The sequence below is a fragment of the Molothrus aeneus genome, chromosome 1 (assembly GCF_037042795.1).
Source record: "Molothrus aeneus isolate 106 chromosome 1, BPBGC_Maene_1.0, whole genome shotgun sequence".
NCBI classification, from domain to species: Eukaryota; Metazoa; Chordata; class Aves; order Passeriformes; family Icteridae; genus Molothrus; species Molothrus aeneus.
The window spans coordinates 75,931,147-75,947,616 of NC_089646.1; the positions used below are offsets into that span (position 1 = coordinate 75,931,147).

A 16,470-nucleotide genomic window follows, 5' to 3' on the forward strand; every position below is an offset into this window, starting at 1 on the left:
ACCATACACAAGAGCTTAGAGTTGCAAGGCATACAGGTATGTTGCATTATTCTTTAAAATGTGACTTCTGCTTGTGAAAATGTTGAAATTCTGAAAACTTTAGTTTTGGTTGGGGTGTTGTATACTACCCTTTCTTTTTATGAATAATTCCATCAAGGTGCACGCATGTGTGTCATGGTTTAACCCCAGCCAGCTCACTTCCGTACCACATGGACTGGGGACGAAATCAGAAGGATAAAAGGTAGAGAACTCATGGGCTGAGATAAAAACAGTTTAACAGGGAAAGCAAAAGCCATGCACACAAGCAAAGCAAAACAAGGAATTAATTCACTGCTTCCCATGGGCAGGAAGGTGTTCAGCCATCTCCAGGAGAGCAGGGCTCCATCAAGCAAAACAGTTACTTGGGAAGGCAAATGCCATCACTCCAAATGTCCACTCCTTCCTCCTTCTTCCTCTCACTTTACACACAGAGCATGTTGTCATGTGATCTGGAATATCCTTTCAGTCAGTTTGGGTCCCCTGTCCTGGCTTTGTCTCCTCCTAGCTTCCCAAGCACCCCCAGCTTTCTCACCAGCATGGCAGTATGAAAAGCAGAAAAGGCTTTGGCTCTGTGTGAGCCCTGCCCAGCAATAACAAAAACATCTCTGTATTATCAACCTTGTGTTCAGCACAAATCTAAAACACAGCCCCACACCAGACATAGTGAAAAAAATGAAGTCCAATCAAGCTGAAACCAGAACAATGTGTATATCACATATTTTAGCAATGCATTATTAAGATGTTTCTCAAATTATTGATGTATGTGTAAATATTAGCAATGCCTTTTTAGCTTGTCTCTTACTTGTACAAATAAGAACAGTCTCTTGCTGAAATGTATGCAAGGTCTGGCCCGCAATCAACTGGGTCACAAATTTCATGTAAATCATCTCAGTTCACTGGAACCACTTTCTGTGAGAAGGCAGTGAAAAAAAGTTGAAGAATGGGGCAGATTTCTTTAATGAAATGTAAGGGATACATCCTCTGTTATTCCTTTGGGTTTTCAAACTTACTGTTTGCTGGGCATGATATTGCAAAGAACATATCTGGGCAGCTCGCCTGCAGTTATTCACTGGGCCCTGCTATGCTGCTACTGGTATTTCAGCTAATTAGGACTAACTCAGATATGTCTGTGTAAGTTTCAACCATTCCCAGTCTGCTTGCTGTTGAGAATAAAATCATTCATATTTTCTGGAACATGAATATTTGTGTCTGATGTTTTACAAAATGTGATACTCCTGAGTTTTGTGCTTTGAGACCTGCATAAAAAGATTGTTAATGTATATAATACCAAGTGGAAGTGAAGTGACTGGAAATATGCCTATTAGTATTGAGAATGAGGCATAGAAAGAGACAGCATTGTGCTACAAATTAAAGGGTGCAGACGTCATCACCGTTGCTATAGCTTTCCTGTGTGCTTCAAAAAACAGTTTGGAAAAAAGGTGCATACAAAAAGGGAGATGATTTTCTGTGTGAGCAAGTGTAAAGGCTGAAGAATTGAGGTGAAGGTAGACATAAATAACGGGAAAGCCCCAATCACTTAAAAAACAGACAGCTACTTGGGCCACTTTCACAAGTATTTTAATTATTGGGAAAGTGATCAAAATATTGGAAAAAAAAAAGTTGGAATAACTATGTAAACTTACTTTTAGAAATTATCAGTTGCAGTCAGCATTGCCTGTGAACTTCTCTTGTGGTAAATCCATAGTTATACACAGGACTTTTTCCTGGCCCATCCTATTCATTATTTCATTATTCTTTTGTTCTGTGATTTGGAAAAATGGTTCAGGGTTTTGTACAAGTGGTATGAGTGGATTTATCATTAATCTCTCATGTATATTTTCCTCAATTAGATACTAAATGATCCAAAGTACAGACACTTTATTTTCAGGGATTGGTTGTGAATTCTAGACTTTTCATATATTTTATTTATGCAGAACTTTCTTTCAGAAAAAGTAGTGTTTTCAGAATTAATGGTCAATGATACAGTACAGTAAATTCCTCCATCATTATAACGCACTTCTTGTGCAAGTTCTTACTTAGAGGTTGTTGCAAGACATGTATTTTACCACAGTTTACAAGACAGTAGAGTTCTTTTTTATGAGTGTATGCCTGTATTTAATTATTTTCTAAACCAAATTAAAGAATTTTCATTCTGGTATCATTTTCATGGAGATCAGGATTATTTATTATTAATACAGTGTTTTCTTCAACAAATTAATATTTTATTCTTAATATCATAATAAATAAGTAATTTGTGCCTTTTTATCATTAATGACATAGGACAAATATGCTTTTGGTTGATTGCAAATGTGCTGCTGTGCAAATGTCAATGAGATAGAGAAAGTTTATTTTATGCCATTTTCTATAGTTTTAATTAAGCAATAAAAGAAGACAGCCAAAATAATTACATACAGTTTCCTGCTTGAAGAATATAAAACTTAAGCCTATGCAAACAAAAAGACTGCTAAAGAAAGAAAACTGACACTCTCTTGCTTAGCCTAGAATAACCTCAGGTACTTTAAAATATTAGAATCAGCAACATTCAGAATGTATTAACAAATTTTAATTATAGATGAGCTGATATGTAAAGCTAGTCCACTTGTAGTTCCCAACATCTAAGAACCATTTACCTTACATTGATAACCACCCATTTAACTTACAGCTTTGAACTACACAGCACTGCCTAGTTTCTGACAAAAAATTTAGGCTAAGTAAATAAATAAAAACCTTTTTTTAAAGGAACTTGGTTCCTAAAACAGTAATTAGGTTTCTATCAACAGCACTTTTGAGCTCCATCTTTGCTCAACAGCATCCAAATATAATTATGGAGACATGTAAATAGAATCCACCTCTTCTTTTTAACGCTGAAATATACCAAAAAAGGGTACAAAATGAAGCTACAGTAGCCTCAGTGTAACCCAGAAGCATCTGGGAAGAAACTCAGGACATCTGGTCTGAATCTGTGACATTTTTATGTCCATTACATAAACAAAACTTGTCTTCTCTCTGTTGGGTGACATCACAGCTGACCCAGGCACTTTGTTTTCTTTTCCACTTTTCCTATTTGATAAAAGTCCTATCTGCACAGCACTCTGAATTTTGGTGAGAGTGATCTGTGGCCTTAGTCCAACAGGCTGACCTAAGCAAAGCAAACCAAACTAAACCTCACAGACAAAATGCAGCATTTGTTTGTCATGATATGCTCATGTAATCATTCAGCATCCTTCTCAAGGGTCCTGTACCTATGTACAAAATCTTTCATAAAAGTTTTGTGATCATTATTCTTTTGTAATAGCATAAACCCCATTCTATCGTGGGAGCTAACCAAAAATTTAATCACTGGATAAAATCACAAATTTAATAGCTTTATCGTGATTACAATGTACTTTAGGAGTTCTTCCCAGTCAATTTGCTTCTTACTGCTACAGAATTTTGAGGTCACTAGTGGTAAGTTGCTTGCTGTTGTCAGTGATTTTATTGGTAACCAGGTGTATTGTCTGCAAAGCTTGCAAATGATGAAACCATAAAATTGTGTTATTAATATCAAAATAGTGCAAACAGAGGCTTTTTTCCACCTTGTCATTTCCAGGAAATGTTTTCCTGAATATGCATCTTAAATAAAGTTTAAAAGGAGAATTAATTTTAAGAGGATATAGAACTCAGAGAGAGAGAAAGCAATTAACTTTACTTTCAAATTCTCAGAGAAGCAAAATATAGTTTTTATTATTCTTTTTTGAAATAACAGTTTTGGCTCAAGTTCTTAGAGCTTGGGAAGCAGATAATTTTCCAACACACAGAACAGGTGTATCTGTTCTGTGTCTTGGAAATTATTTTCTTCCCAAGCTCTAAGAACCTGAAAAAGTGTAGCTATTCTGTAGGTAATGAAATTTCATTTTAATGGTATCTCCAAACAAGAGGATAGCTAGTGAGAGAAATGCACAGGTTACAGGAGTAAGAGTTCCCTTCTTAGTGCAGAATATTACAGCACATATGCAGTGTTTGAAATTGTCAGGGGCCTTTTTACATCCCCTCTTGCTCCTCTTCATTCTCATTGGGGCTTTCGGTACTCTTGGGTTGTTTATCCACTATTCAGTGAGCTACAGTATTATACAAAATGTCAATATCAACATAAATTGCAACTGAAACAAACATTTAACATATCAATGGAGCAGAAAGCAAAACTTCTCAGAGACAGGAAAAAGTCATCTCAGTTTGACCTGATTGTATATGTTTTTACTTTGTTCCCAGTCTGTATGGAGCATAAAGTTCATTGAATATTTGTGTAATCATTTTGATTTCGATAGTTATGTGTACTGTACTTGCTAGATTCTAACACAATTAAAAAACAGTCCCCAGGTTTTTTATCAGTTGTGGCACAGAAAAAAGTTTTTGCTCTTAGATCATTCACTTCCTGGATTTGGCTTGGATACCTCACATTGCCAGTCGTTGTCCTAAATTTCAGAGAATGATGTATCTCTTGCAGCCTTAAGAAAAATGTCTCCCTGACAGCAGTATCATATAATAGTATTATCCCATGTTCTCCTGTAGTCCTAATAGAGAAATGTCTGTTTTTCTGGACTCATTTGGAATCGTAAACAAAGCAAAACCAAACTAAAACAAAGTGGAAAAAATGTAGTTAAACAGAGGTTATTTGGAAAGCAGAAAGCCAAGATTCAAGAGGGAAGTTTATTTGTTTAGTTTTTTCACTTACAGTTAGAATTCAATACGTGAGCTACATCTGGTCTTATAGAGAGCATATTTTCTATTAGGCTCCCTAGATGCAAAATGAACCAGGAATAGAAATCCTAATGTCACTAGCATTGGGCAGTCTTTGCATTTAGTTGATCCAATTTTGAGTACAGATAACCTCACATCAAATGAAATACCAAGTAAATTAGAATTTTATAGTTTCTTGACCCTAGTTTTTTTGCTCATGAACACTTTTAAGATTTTTTCCAGTATCTAAGAACAGACTGTTCTTGTTTTTAAAAAAAAATTAAAAGAGCAATAAGTTTTATTTTCAGTTCTTTTTTCTTAATTAAAAAAAAATATTTGTGGATCCTTTGACAAACTGAGTAGCTGTATAATATCCAGTAGAACTAGCACTGCCATACCCCTGTATGTTGAATTCTTCACTGGAATCTCATGATTATTTGCTGAACAATCACCATAATCGTCCCATCTGCCTCCATTTCATTCTAGTTATGAGCATTTTTTCTCTTAGTCCTCTCCCTTTTTTCTGCTCTCCATGGCCTCAGGCAGGTCACTCACCCTCTCTGCTAATGCTTCTCCATCTGTAAAATGGGAGTAATATGAGTTGTTGGGAAGATTAATTAGTGAATTAATATTTTTAAAGCTCTTGAAAGATGAGAAGCACTAGACAAAGGCTAAGTAGTGTAATTATTATTCTCAGAAGTGCCTTCATGAAGAGGGGAAAAAAAAAAGATGCAGTGTTTCCTTAAACTGATTCATATCAGTATAGGTGGTTCTGGAGATAGATGAACACAAGCTGGTTGGCTTTGCTAGTAAAGAGACAAATTAACATGAATGAATATGTAGTGTTTGTGGTTTTTACCCATTGTTCTTAACAGACTGTTAATATTACACATTTTCACATCAATCACAAATTACAGCTTGAAAGCATGAGAGAAAATGGGACTGTGTATTTAGGCAGTGAGGCCCTGCATCTTTCAGCTTCCACATTCGTCTACTCCCATTCCATATATGCAAGTGTCTTTTAAACATGCTACTTATTACAGATGCAAATGGAACTGAGAGTAACTGAAAATAAATATTTTAAGGTAATATTGTACAGTCTCAACTTTGTTTTGTGACTATGAGACCATCTTCTCTACCCCCCACCAAAAGGCAAGCAATTTCCTAGTGCTATAATTAAGCCATCTTTCATTCCTCCATATTCAAAAAAAGGGAAAAGAGAGGCTAATGACTCAAATGAGTATGATCACATAATGATACCTTCTATCCAGAAAAGATGTGATTATTAACCTGAAGTTTTTTTTTTTTAAAATGTGTTGTATGATTAATCTGTCATGTGTGGCTAGAGAATTCTATTCTATTTTGTTTAATCGGTGGAGGCCAAATTTTATTGCTTAGCCACTGTCTCAAACCGTGACATCTTCAAAAGAGGTAACAGGTGTCTGTTCTTTGTGGAAGCATGTTCTCTTCCAAAAGGTTTCTGGAGAAAGATTGTGTTAAAGAAACTGTTCCAGCATGCTCTGTACTGGTTTTTGGCAGCAAACTGCAGTGATGTACAGTTTAAGATGCCACTGCTGAATTCTCTCTCTGTGGCATACAATGCCCAAGTTTATGATAGACCATGATTTCTGTTTCCCTGAGTGAAGAGGCAGCAGCAGAGACATGGCTTTTGATTGGGCTGCCTGAGCTAAGGAGTCTGGGTTTTTAGCTCCGATCTCCTCCTGCCACCTTCAGTTTCCTGCTGGCTAGAACTGAGTGTCACATTTCATATTGTGATCTGAATCTCTGCCTTCTGAGCTTTTAAAATGAAGGCATTAATAGATCCAACTGGAAATAATGACTACAGGATGGAAAAATTAAGAACACATCTTCATATATTATTGCCTTTTCATTCTCTTTTCAGCTGATGATTTAAGGTAAACCTTCGGAAACCTGATAATCACAAAGGCCTATGAGACTGTTGAAATGCAGGATATAGTCAAAAACAGGCAAATGAGAAATAACATGCTGGTCTGAAAAATGAAGCAATATTTTTTTCTGAATTTTTGCTACAGGCAAGCAAACTCATGGCAGAGTAATATGTAGCACATAATATGTATCATATGCCTGTAATAGAAGGTGTTAGAGGGAGTAGTGATGTGAGTAGTAAAAACAAGAAGGAAACTCAACAGGATTAGACCCTGCTAATCAGTGTCAGTGTCTTTGTGCTACATTGAAATATTCATGTTCCTTGGTATCTAAAAATAAGATTTATATACAGTACAAACTTTAGCTTCTTTATGTCATGCAAGGCACTTAACTTATTACACAATTGGATGCAGTGCAATGCTTCTGGGAGTAATAATCTTGCCATTAGGCACATGGAAGGCACTAAATAACTTCTATTCCTGATAGTCTCTGAAGAAGCTGGGATGAGGGACTGCCTTACCCTCCTGTTCACTGTCACCTTTATGTGCTATCTTAAGTATTCCCACAGCAAATCTAACAAGTGCAAGCCAGCATGGTCCCATATGAAGGGAGAGCGCTGCCCCCAAATAAGGGCTTGTCTTACTGGCTGCTATTCCCATCAGCCTACTCCTTCAGGGCTTGCACAATACTGCTGCAGGTGCTCTTTATTTTATTTATTTTATTTTCAACCTTCTTCCCTGTTACAAGGAAGTTGTCCTTCACAGTTAATGGGCTGGTGTCTGTCATCTGAGGGAAAACTTGTTTCAGACTATGAAGAATGAGACTGTATGAGGAATTAAAATGTTTCCAGTCATGCTCCTTTACAGAATTTCCAGCTCCTCCTGAATAGTAGTTGAGGGAATGAAAAATAAAAGCAATTTTGGTAGTATTTGATTTCCTTTTCCTACATAAGTTATTTTTTTATTTGTATATGGAAAAATGCAGCTATTATTCTCCCTGTTATTTCCCTCTATACCTATCCATTCTAACACTGCCAAGAAAAGGCAGTATACTTCTCCTTAGAAGACTGGCAAAATAGAGAGCAAGAAAACAAGAAGGGAGGAATATTAAAAGAGATTGGAAATTTAAGAATAAAAAAACAAACAGATTAAAGTTGACTCTGGAATGGAAAAACTGCAAAAGAGAAGAGCAATATCATATAAGAAAACAGTCAAGGGTGAAATAAAAATAAAAACAAACCAGAACAATCAAAAAAAAAAGAAATCCAAGTTCCCAGTAGTAGAAGACTAAAATCTAGTCAGACATGCAAGTGAGGATTGCTGGAAAGTTAATTAGTGTTTATCCTTGTTACTGTATTTTTCTGAGCTTTTCCAGAAACAGGTAGCATCTGAAAAATCTCAGGCAGAGATGTTGTCATATCCTAAGATCAGATTTTCTCTATTATTATAAAAGCCCTGTGGTTACCCTGAAAAATGGACAGATATGATGCTTTATGACACTGAAAATGTGGCCCTTAAAGTGTACTAGATTTATAGTATTAGTCTGAGTAAGTAGCAGACAGGCTTCAGCCATAAAAATGCCAGGGAGAATCCCAAGACTAAATTGCAGTTCAGTTTTGTCCCCTTCAAAGGGACAAGCAAACCCTCCTTATTCAGAGAGACAGGAACAGGGAGGCTAATGGATGAGTGTAAGATATTTATGTGGTTACAAGCAGTACATTGCATCCCTGCACATGACTTTCTGCACTATCCTCTCCCCCCTGTCCCTGCATGCTAAAGCAAGTTGATGGCAGAAGGGAGTGAGCAGAGAGATTTTACTGGGAAGTTGTAAATTGCTGCTGAGACAGATCATACCACAAATCACACTGTTCCCTTCACCTGAACAAGAAGGATGTGGGGGAGGAATTGTACTTTAGAAAGGATGTCCCTGAGTCATTCTGTTTCCCACACTGCTCCTGTGGTGCAAATTGCAGGGTGCTTCTATTTTTGCTGTTTTGTCTAAAGTAGCTTTATAGCCCCCAGCAAAAAGACCCAGACCAGAAACTGCAAACTTTGCTGCAAAACCATGCTCTTAGTTACAGCTGTTTAATTTCTTTTCCAGCTGAGCTGTGTAGGTGTATTGCTGACAGAAATTTTCAGCAGAGATAAACTAACTCTATATTCAAATCTTCCTTGGTCCTGTAGGGTACATTCTAGTAGTCCCAAGGTTCTCAATTCATACAGAAAGACACACCAAACAGACTGAATAGAATTTTGATTCCATTATTTCACAAAAGTGCCTTTATAGTATGCATCTGTAAATGAAATAGTATTGCAAGCATATATGACCTTTGAATAACTGCTCATTCTGTTTCCTTCTTTATAATTATGGACAACAATAATTTATTTGGTGCTTGAACATGGATGGTGTTCCTCTGTAATATAAGGTTAATTTCTCTCAGATGGTAGTTAAACTCCAAAAGAGTGGTGGCCTGTTTCCATTTTACATCTTCTTTCTACCTTAATTTTCTCTACTAGACCTGAATATATCACTAAAAATTTTATCCCTCTATATTTCCTTCTTCTACTCACAGGGCTATATATCCTCTCTACCCATAAGTTCCCTACTCTTACAAAGCATAATGTTAATAAATTTTTCCCAGAACTGAATTGTAGAGTATTAACCACCACCTGCTTTTCCCCTGTCATGATTCTGGGACCATTCCACAATGGTATTAGGATACACCAAAACTTTCATTTGTTTAGTCATTTTGTGGGCCTTTATTTAAATCTAGGGTTACCCATGCCTCCTAAATGTCTCAAACATTGTGAGAATGTCTTAAAGGAATCAGAGATCACCAACATTGAATTGTCTCAGCCTACAAGGCTGGCTTAATAAAAGCAAACAATGAAATTCAAACTGCACTTTACATAACAGTATCAGAAGTGTCTTAAAGCAACATGCTGTGCTACTTTCCTTATATTTGTGTGGCCTAAATATAAGTGTGGCCTAAGTAAAAAGAGTGATACTGATAATTATTGCTAAACTGGGAGTGAGAACAGTGATCAGATGACATAAAGCAGTTTATTCATCAGATGACATAAAGCAGCATTATATACTGGATTTGTCTGAGCCCTCTGAGGCACCACAAGGGGAAGTCTGATGAAATCAGCAGTTTTCCACTGAGTATGACAAGGATTCAGCTGTCTCCTTCCATCCAGATCACATTTTTACCTTAACATCAAAAACCTGTTGAATGAGATGCTGAATTAAAGCACTGCATGCTCAAGATTAAACTCTTTGGTGCAAAGAAATTCCCCGTCTTGTCCGTACTCACTATGGCCAAGAAGTTTGGAAAGAAATTATCCATCTCAAAAAATAAAATATTGGATGATGTTACAGGAAGACTGATCTTTGAAACCTGCTGTAGTATTCATTGATGATCAATTGTATTGCTGTTATATGAGACCTCACTGATTTATAAATCTGCTGTAGAATTCCACTTAAATCAATGTAGCTGTGCTGATATAGGCCAGATGAGAGTTTGGAGTTTCCTTTGCTCTGCTAGTAGTTTTGAAATTAATGAGGATGAGAGTAAAATTTCAGAGCTACAGGGCATGGCAGTAAAGTATTACTGTGAGTTAACTAGTCTCACTGTCAGTGGAGGCCATGGGAAAAAACTGGTTGCCAAAATATGGAAAATACGGTTGTGAAAGTTTGAATGGCTCAAATACTTTTCTGTGGAGCATTTTTAATGTCTTAAAGTGGTTTATTATTTATATTTTTCTCTGAAGAAATGAAGCATAAATATATTTTTACTTAATATTTTCTATATTAAGTATAAAAATATACTTAATATAATGCTGGGTTTGTTGCTTTCCTAGAGTACTCACACACCTTATTTCCAGTTTCTGTGTTTCCAGCCAAAATGAAGCAGACAATACTTCTTTTTTGTTATTTACTTATTAGAAAAGAAGATTATACTCAGAAAATCAACACTCTAAGTGCATCCTGTATAGCATTTTTCTTTATTCATACCAAAGGATCTTTTTAAATGTAGGAGAAGAATAATTCTGTGTGTTGACATGGACATAGACACTATTTGCTTCTACTCCTTTCTATTCCTGAGAATCAGCAGAGCTGACACGATGGACTCTGTGTGGGATTTGGGCCAGCAGTAAAGTTGTGACTGTAATAGCACTTTTCTTAGTGTTCTTCTATGGCCTTTTATTTGATATTGACTTTACATTGATGCATGATAAGGTATTGAGCTGAAGTAGTTTGTGTCTGTGAACCAAAGGTCTTTACAAGAATATTAAGAAACTTACACTAGTACAGCTTTCTGTATTTATTTTGGCATTCAATCTAATCAAATCATCAAGTTTGGAAATACAGCTTTTTTAAATATGCTACTCATCTTTAAAAAAAAATCTTTTAGGGAAGCACAAATATCTAATGGCCTTTGACAGTAAAAAACTATGGTTTATTCAATGATATTGTAAAAGTCTTTTAAATTTTGCTGCTAAATCATTAGTTGGACAGTGATTCTTTTCCCCATGACTAGTAACCTGTCTTTCCCATGAAAAAATATTTTTGCTTTGCATTGAGGAATAATACTGAACAGAGAAAGTATTATTGTGTAATCATTTTAGATCCTGTTATGATTTCAAAATACTCTCACACATTCATATTAATTCTTTCTTATAATCATGGCTTGGGGCAGTGAATTCAAAAGATTAATTAGAGATTACACAGAATTTTATTTTATTTTTTTAGTGCTTTAGTATACTGCCCCCTTTCTGTAAGAATGATGTGCTGAGAAGGGTGCCTAAATTTTTTAATCTCTATATGGTTCTGTATAATTTCCTATTGAAGACATATTACTTTTCTTGTGCAGAAAAACCTCTGTCCCTTTATTGAGATGACTCATAGGAACTGAATTCGAAATTTTAAGTTATATTTAGGATTGGGAATAGGACCCAAGGCGCCAGACTTTGCTTCTGTTACTTTGACTATAGCAAGATTCATGAGTGAGTCAAATTATTGTTTTCTTTTGTTAACACGAAATTTAAAATGCTAGTGTCTTACCTAATAGTCCAAGACTACAGTAAGTCCCAGTTGTTTCTGCACAAACTGAAATCATGTTGTCACTTCAGGTTTTTTCCTTCATGCTTCAGTCCCTTCTCTGGATCTGCTGTTATTTTTTCCCCAGACCTTCACTTGTGGTGAGAAACAATTAAAATAATTCAGTTTTGTACAATGAACTTCTGATGAATGTTGACCTTTAAACCTTAAAAAGACAGTCTGACCATTGAATGTGAATGATTACCATTTAAATGATTACCATTTATTTATTAGAACTTTTTTTTTTTTTATAAAACTGTTGAAAGATGTTTGAAAAGTAATAAATGGAAAAGAATTCTTGTTATGGAGATCTCATAGGCTGGAACAGCAGTTTAAGGGAAGTGTTGAAATTTCTAGGGCTGGTGGGAGCTAAGATTCAATTAAACAAAGCAGCATGAAACCTGAAATTGGAAGCTTACAGGAGTAGCAAATAAATTGTCTTAATAAGGTCTTTTTCATATTTAATTTCTTTAATTGTATTTAAAATCATTAATAATACAACACGTGTCTGTGGATTACATGTTTCATGAGGGATGCCATGTCAGAACAGATAAGGTTGTAAGCTTTGGGATGACTTCCACCCTTTCACTGGTACAAATGTATAGGTAAGGAGAAGAGCCTCTTTTTCAGTGGGGGTTGTAACAGGAAATCATCTTAGTCCTGACACATAAAACCCTTTACTCAATATTAACATGTTTCATATTAACATGTATAAAAGGCTTCTTATTTGATTAATTAGTTGATTAATTATTACCTTTTTTTACCGTTAGTCCCAGGGCAGACATGAATCCCTGGGTGATAGGCATTCAAGAAATTAAAAAAAAAAAAAAGTAACCTACATTCTAAAAACTTTGCTGTCTGAATATAAAATATTGCCAATCTTATAATCCAGATTTTGCACATTGAGGCACTTTTCAGTGGAGAGTGTCACTTCCAGAGGAGGAACCTGAAAATTATATTGTTAACACTGCTAGGGTAGAAAAATTGATATGTTCCTACTGATTGTCTAGTGGAAATATGGGGCACTTAGATTTATTTCCTGTTTCTCAGGCATTAAAGCCAGGGTGAAAAATCTTTGTTTTCCATCTTGCTAAATAAATTGGTGATTCAAACTTCCATGGTTACTTCTGTGTGATCTAAATCACATGACACTCTTTTCTCTGTAATAATGAGCTTTCTGATGTGAATGCCTTCAGAAAGTAAACATTTAATCCATTTTCTCTGCCACTTAACAACTTCAAAATTGCTTTCATTACTGCTTTTCCTACTAAAACACAATTACACAAATTTACCAGAAAAATATATGAGTAGACCCAAAGTAAATAAATTTCATTAAGAATTTCAATATAAGTTTATGACTAACTTTATTTCAGCATTCATAGAGTAACTTATGGTAACTACATATGAACTAGCATTGCTATTATAGGTTCTAAATCTTCTTCATTAGTTGCTATAAAAATATCAATTTTCCATTTTATATTGGTGCTCCAGATCATCAATACTAAATATATTATTCTGTGAACAAAATTATTCTTACTTACAAGCTGGTATTTCCATAGATAAATCTGAATGTAAAATGGAGTCAACTGCTTAGTGCCATAATTATCGTCCAAGAACAGGAAAACAGATGAGCAGATGAGAGCAGCCATAAAAGTTGACATACTTTGACTTGACTCATTTGACCATGCAAGCCTGAATACTTGGTACACTGAAATCTAGTTTCCATAATACCCTCGAACCAAAAACAAGTAATGAATACACCTCATTCTTCTTTCACTCCGCTTTTTTTTTTATCCTGATCTAAATTTAAACTGTCATCTTTAATAGATTTATTTGTATCAGTGCAAGTGAAAGGCAAATTAGATCCTTTAAATGCATTCCTTGTTGGGTTTTCCCTTCTGCTGTGAGAGGGAAGAACTTGCATTGCTCTATTGTTGTGCTTTTCTACTGATTTATCTCCATGTTGAAAAGTCCTTTCTGTACTAATTTGAAATTCTTTCTCCACATTTTATTTAAATTGCCGTATGCACTTGTTAAATAATTCTAGTTTGCTTGGGTTTTGTTGCTCTTTTCTTTTTCTTTCCATGCTGACTGATTGCCATCTGGGGGCTAACATGAGCCCACCATGCTAATTTCACTTATTCTTCCCATTAACTGCTATTGTCTCTGGGGTCAGGGACAAATGTATGGATCCACTTTATCTCTGAGCTTAAAGAACATCTCATACAGTGAGCCTTGTATTACGAAATGGCTACATCAGCCTCCAATCACTCAGCTCTACCCCGCGTTGAATGCTGGTGTACCTTGAGAAACAGCATGCAAAAGCACAATTGTTTAAGTCCTCAGATGGTTAACATTGTGCACAACCTCCTCACAAATTACAGCCTCAGCTGCAGCACATCCATTAGTCTGGAAGAATGAAGATTCCCAAGCGGCCCTGGTGCCTTTCCCAATTCCCCTGCGACCCACCAATCCTCTCAGCGCTTTCTCTGCATGTAGGGAGTGTTCAGAGCTAATCAGGTCAATGATCATCTCACGGCTCAGGGGACATGACAGGAGCCTATCACAGCACTTACAGGATCTTCCAGACCTGAGCACGCCGGCTGAGAATCTCCTGTTAAGAAACATTGCTTTGGTGCCTCTTCTCTCACTCCCTACGAGCCTCTGAGGATTTCAGCTCATCTCTCTCTCTCTCTCCTCCAGACAGTGAGGAGTTCACTGAAAAAAAGGCAGAGCAGCATGCGGCTACCCGGAGGGTGTTGATTGAAACTTAGATTCTCCCCGATCGCTGTTGATTGGACTGATGCTCCAGCATTACCAGAGAAAAGATTTCAATTAAGGTAAGTGCTGCTTTATCTGGCTGCCTGCATCGTGCCGAATTTCTGCATGGAAAGTTGGAGCTGAGTGAAGTGCCAGCCTGCACTGCAGCAAGGGAGCCCGCGCCGCGGGAGCGGGCTGGGGGCAGGACCCAGTGTCCCAGCCCGCAGCACCCCTCGGCACGGAGGCGAGTTTTGAGCAGCATCTAATGAATGGCTGCACTTTTCTCCCATCCTGTGATTCTCTGAAGCTTGCAAAAAAAAAAAAAAAAAAAAACCAAACCAACAAACAAAGAAGAAAAAAATTGTTAGAAGCATGCAGGAGTGAGAGAAGGCAGGAGGAGGAAAGGCAAGTGCACTTTCCCTCCCTGTGTATGTATTTGAGGAAGCACAGCAGCTGGAAAGCAAAAGTGCATTATGGTAACACATAATCCTGAATAAGGAGCATCATTCCCTCACCAGCAGGAACTCGTAGATGCGGGGCTTTAAAGTCCCATGGCATTTAAATGAGGCAGTAAGGGATTCATGAAATGTGAGTCAAGAATATGCATGCAGCTTTCCAGGCTGCCGTCAGACTGAAGATTGTGACTGGCATGTGGAAGGAATGTTATGCTTGGAAGGCTGGTAGGATTTGGATAGTTGCTTTTGTAGGGTTAGCATTTCTCCTCTGTTTGGGGGGGAAAGAGTAAGTAGGGATGTTGTTCAATGCAAGTGGCCAGAAAATGAAATTGGTTGCTCTGGGGTGAGAGCAGTGTTTGACTGAGGAGAGAGAGGATGCATTTTTTCATGGGCTGATAGGAAGTGAGACATATCAAAAGAAACAGACTGATGCTTGAAGATCTTTATCTGTAAGGAAATAAGACAGTAGATGAGCGAGGCTGTCTTGAAAGATTAGAATAATAGGAAAATGTCAGAGATTTTTACACAACCTGGAGTTAGTTAGCTAGCTTTGTACCTATGGTCTATCTATTCTGAAATTTCTAAAGTGAACTGACTTGGATAGTCTCAGTCATGTCCATGCTTGATAGCTGTGCTATCAGGGGATGTAATTAAGGAGTGTGTAAAGAGGCCAAACTTTTTAATACTGTAAGGGATGAAATTAAGATCTGTTGTATTGAAAATGTCAGTTCTCTCTGTTGCCCTTAAAAGTTAACACGTTTTGTTTAAAACTCAATCATAATAGAAAGAAAGAATTAAGGGAAAGTTAAGTGATTTCAAATCTTCATAGCTTTGACAGATGTATAACTTCTAGGCAGTTTACAAAAGTGCAAATTTATTGCACTGGTTGTTTTCAGCCAATGCTGTTTATTGTCGTTAAAGATCTCTATTGTTGATTATTGTTTATTGTTGGAAATACAATTCATAGCACTATATCCTGCATTAAAAACTCAGCTAATCAATATAGACATATACTTCTCAAGCCTCTGCCCTGCCCCACTCCTCCTCTCCACATCACCACCTGCCCCTCTGCCCCCCCCCTTGCTCCCAAAACAAAAGGAAAACAAACAAACAAAAAAAAAACAAAAAAAAAACCAAAACAAAAGAAAAAAAAAGAAAAGGAAAAAAGGAACAATTCCAGCAAATGTTGGTTACCTGCAGGTTACTTACTCCATTAACCTTTTCAGTGAAAAATACCAAGTTGTCTTTCTTGCAAAAAACATTAGCATAGGGGGAAATGACCTGAGGCTTTGGGGGGATGTTCGAAGAATACTGACAGTTTTAACTGTCTTTCTCTATATTCTCCTTGAAAATTGTTCTGCAAAGTAGTATTTTTTATAATACAGTTGTCAAGGAAAGGAAGCTGATTTTGGAAGTACATGCACTGATCCTCATTTTGGTGTAGCATATGGCTCACTTCATATTTCATGTTATGTTTATATGACATTTA

General features: G+C 36.6%; 1 protein-coding gene across 2 annotated transcripts in view; it reads left to right on the forward strand.

The window, feature by feature from the left end:
- The window catches only part of LOC136562576 (cadherin-12), a 527,265-nt gene that overhangs the window by 290,428 nt on the left and 220,367 nt on the right, over positions 1-16,470 (forward strand). For both annotated transcript variants that reach the window (XM_066559495.1, XM_066559505.1), the window contains exon 2: positions 14,470-14,606. The gene's annotated coding sequence lies outside the window, so the exon portion shown is untranslated. The remainder of the gene's footprint in view (positions 1-14,469; positions 14,607-16,470) is intronic.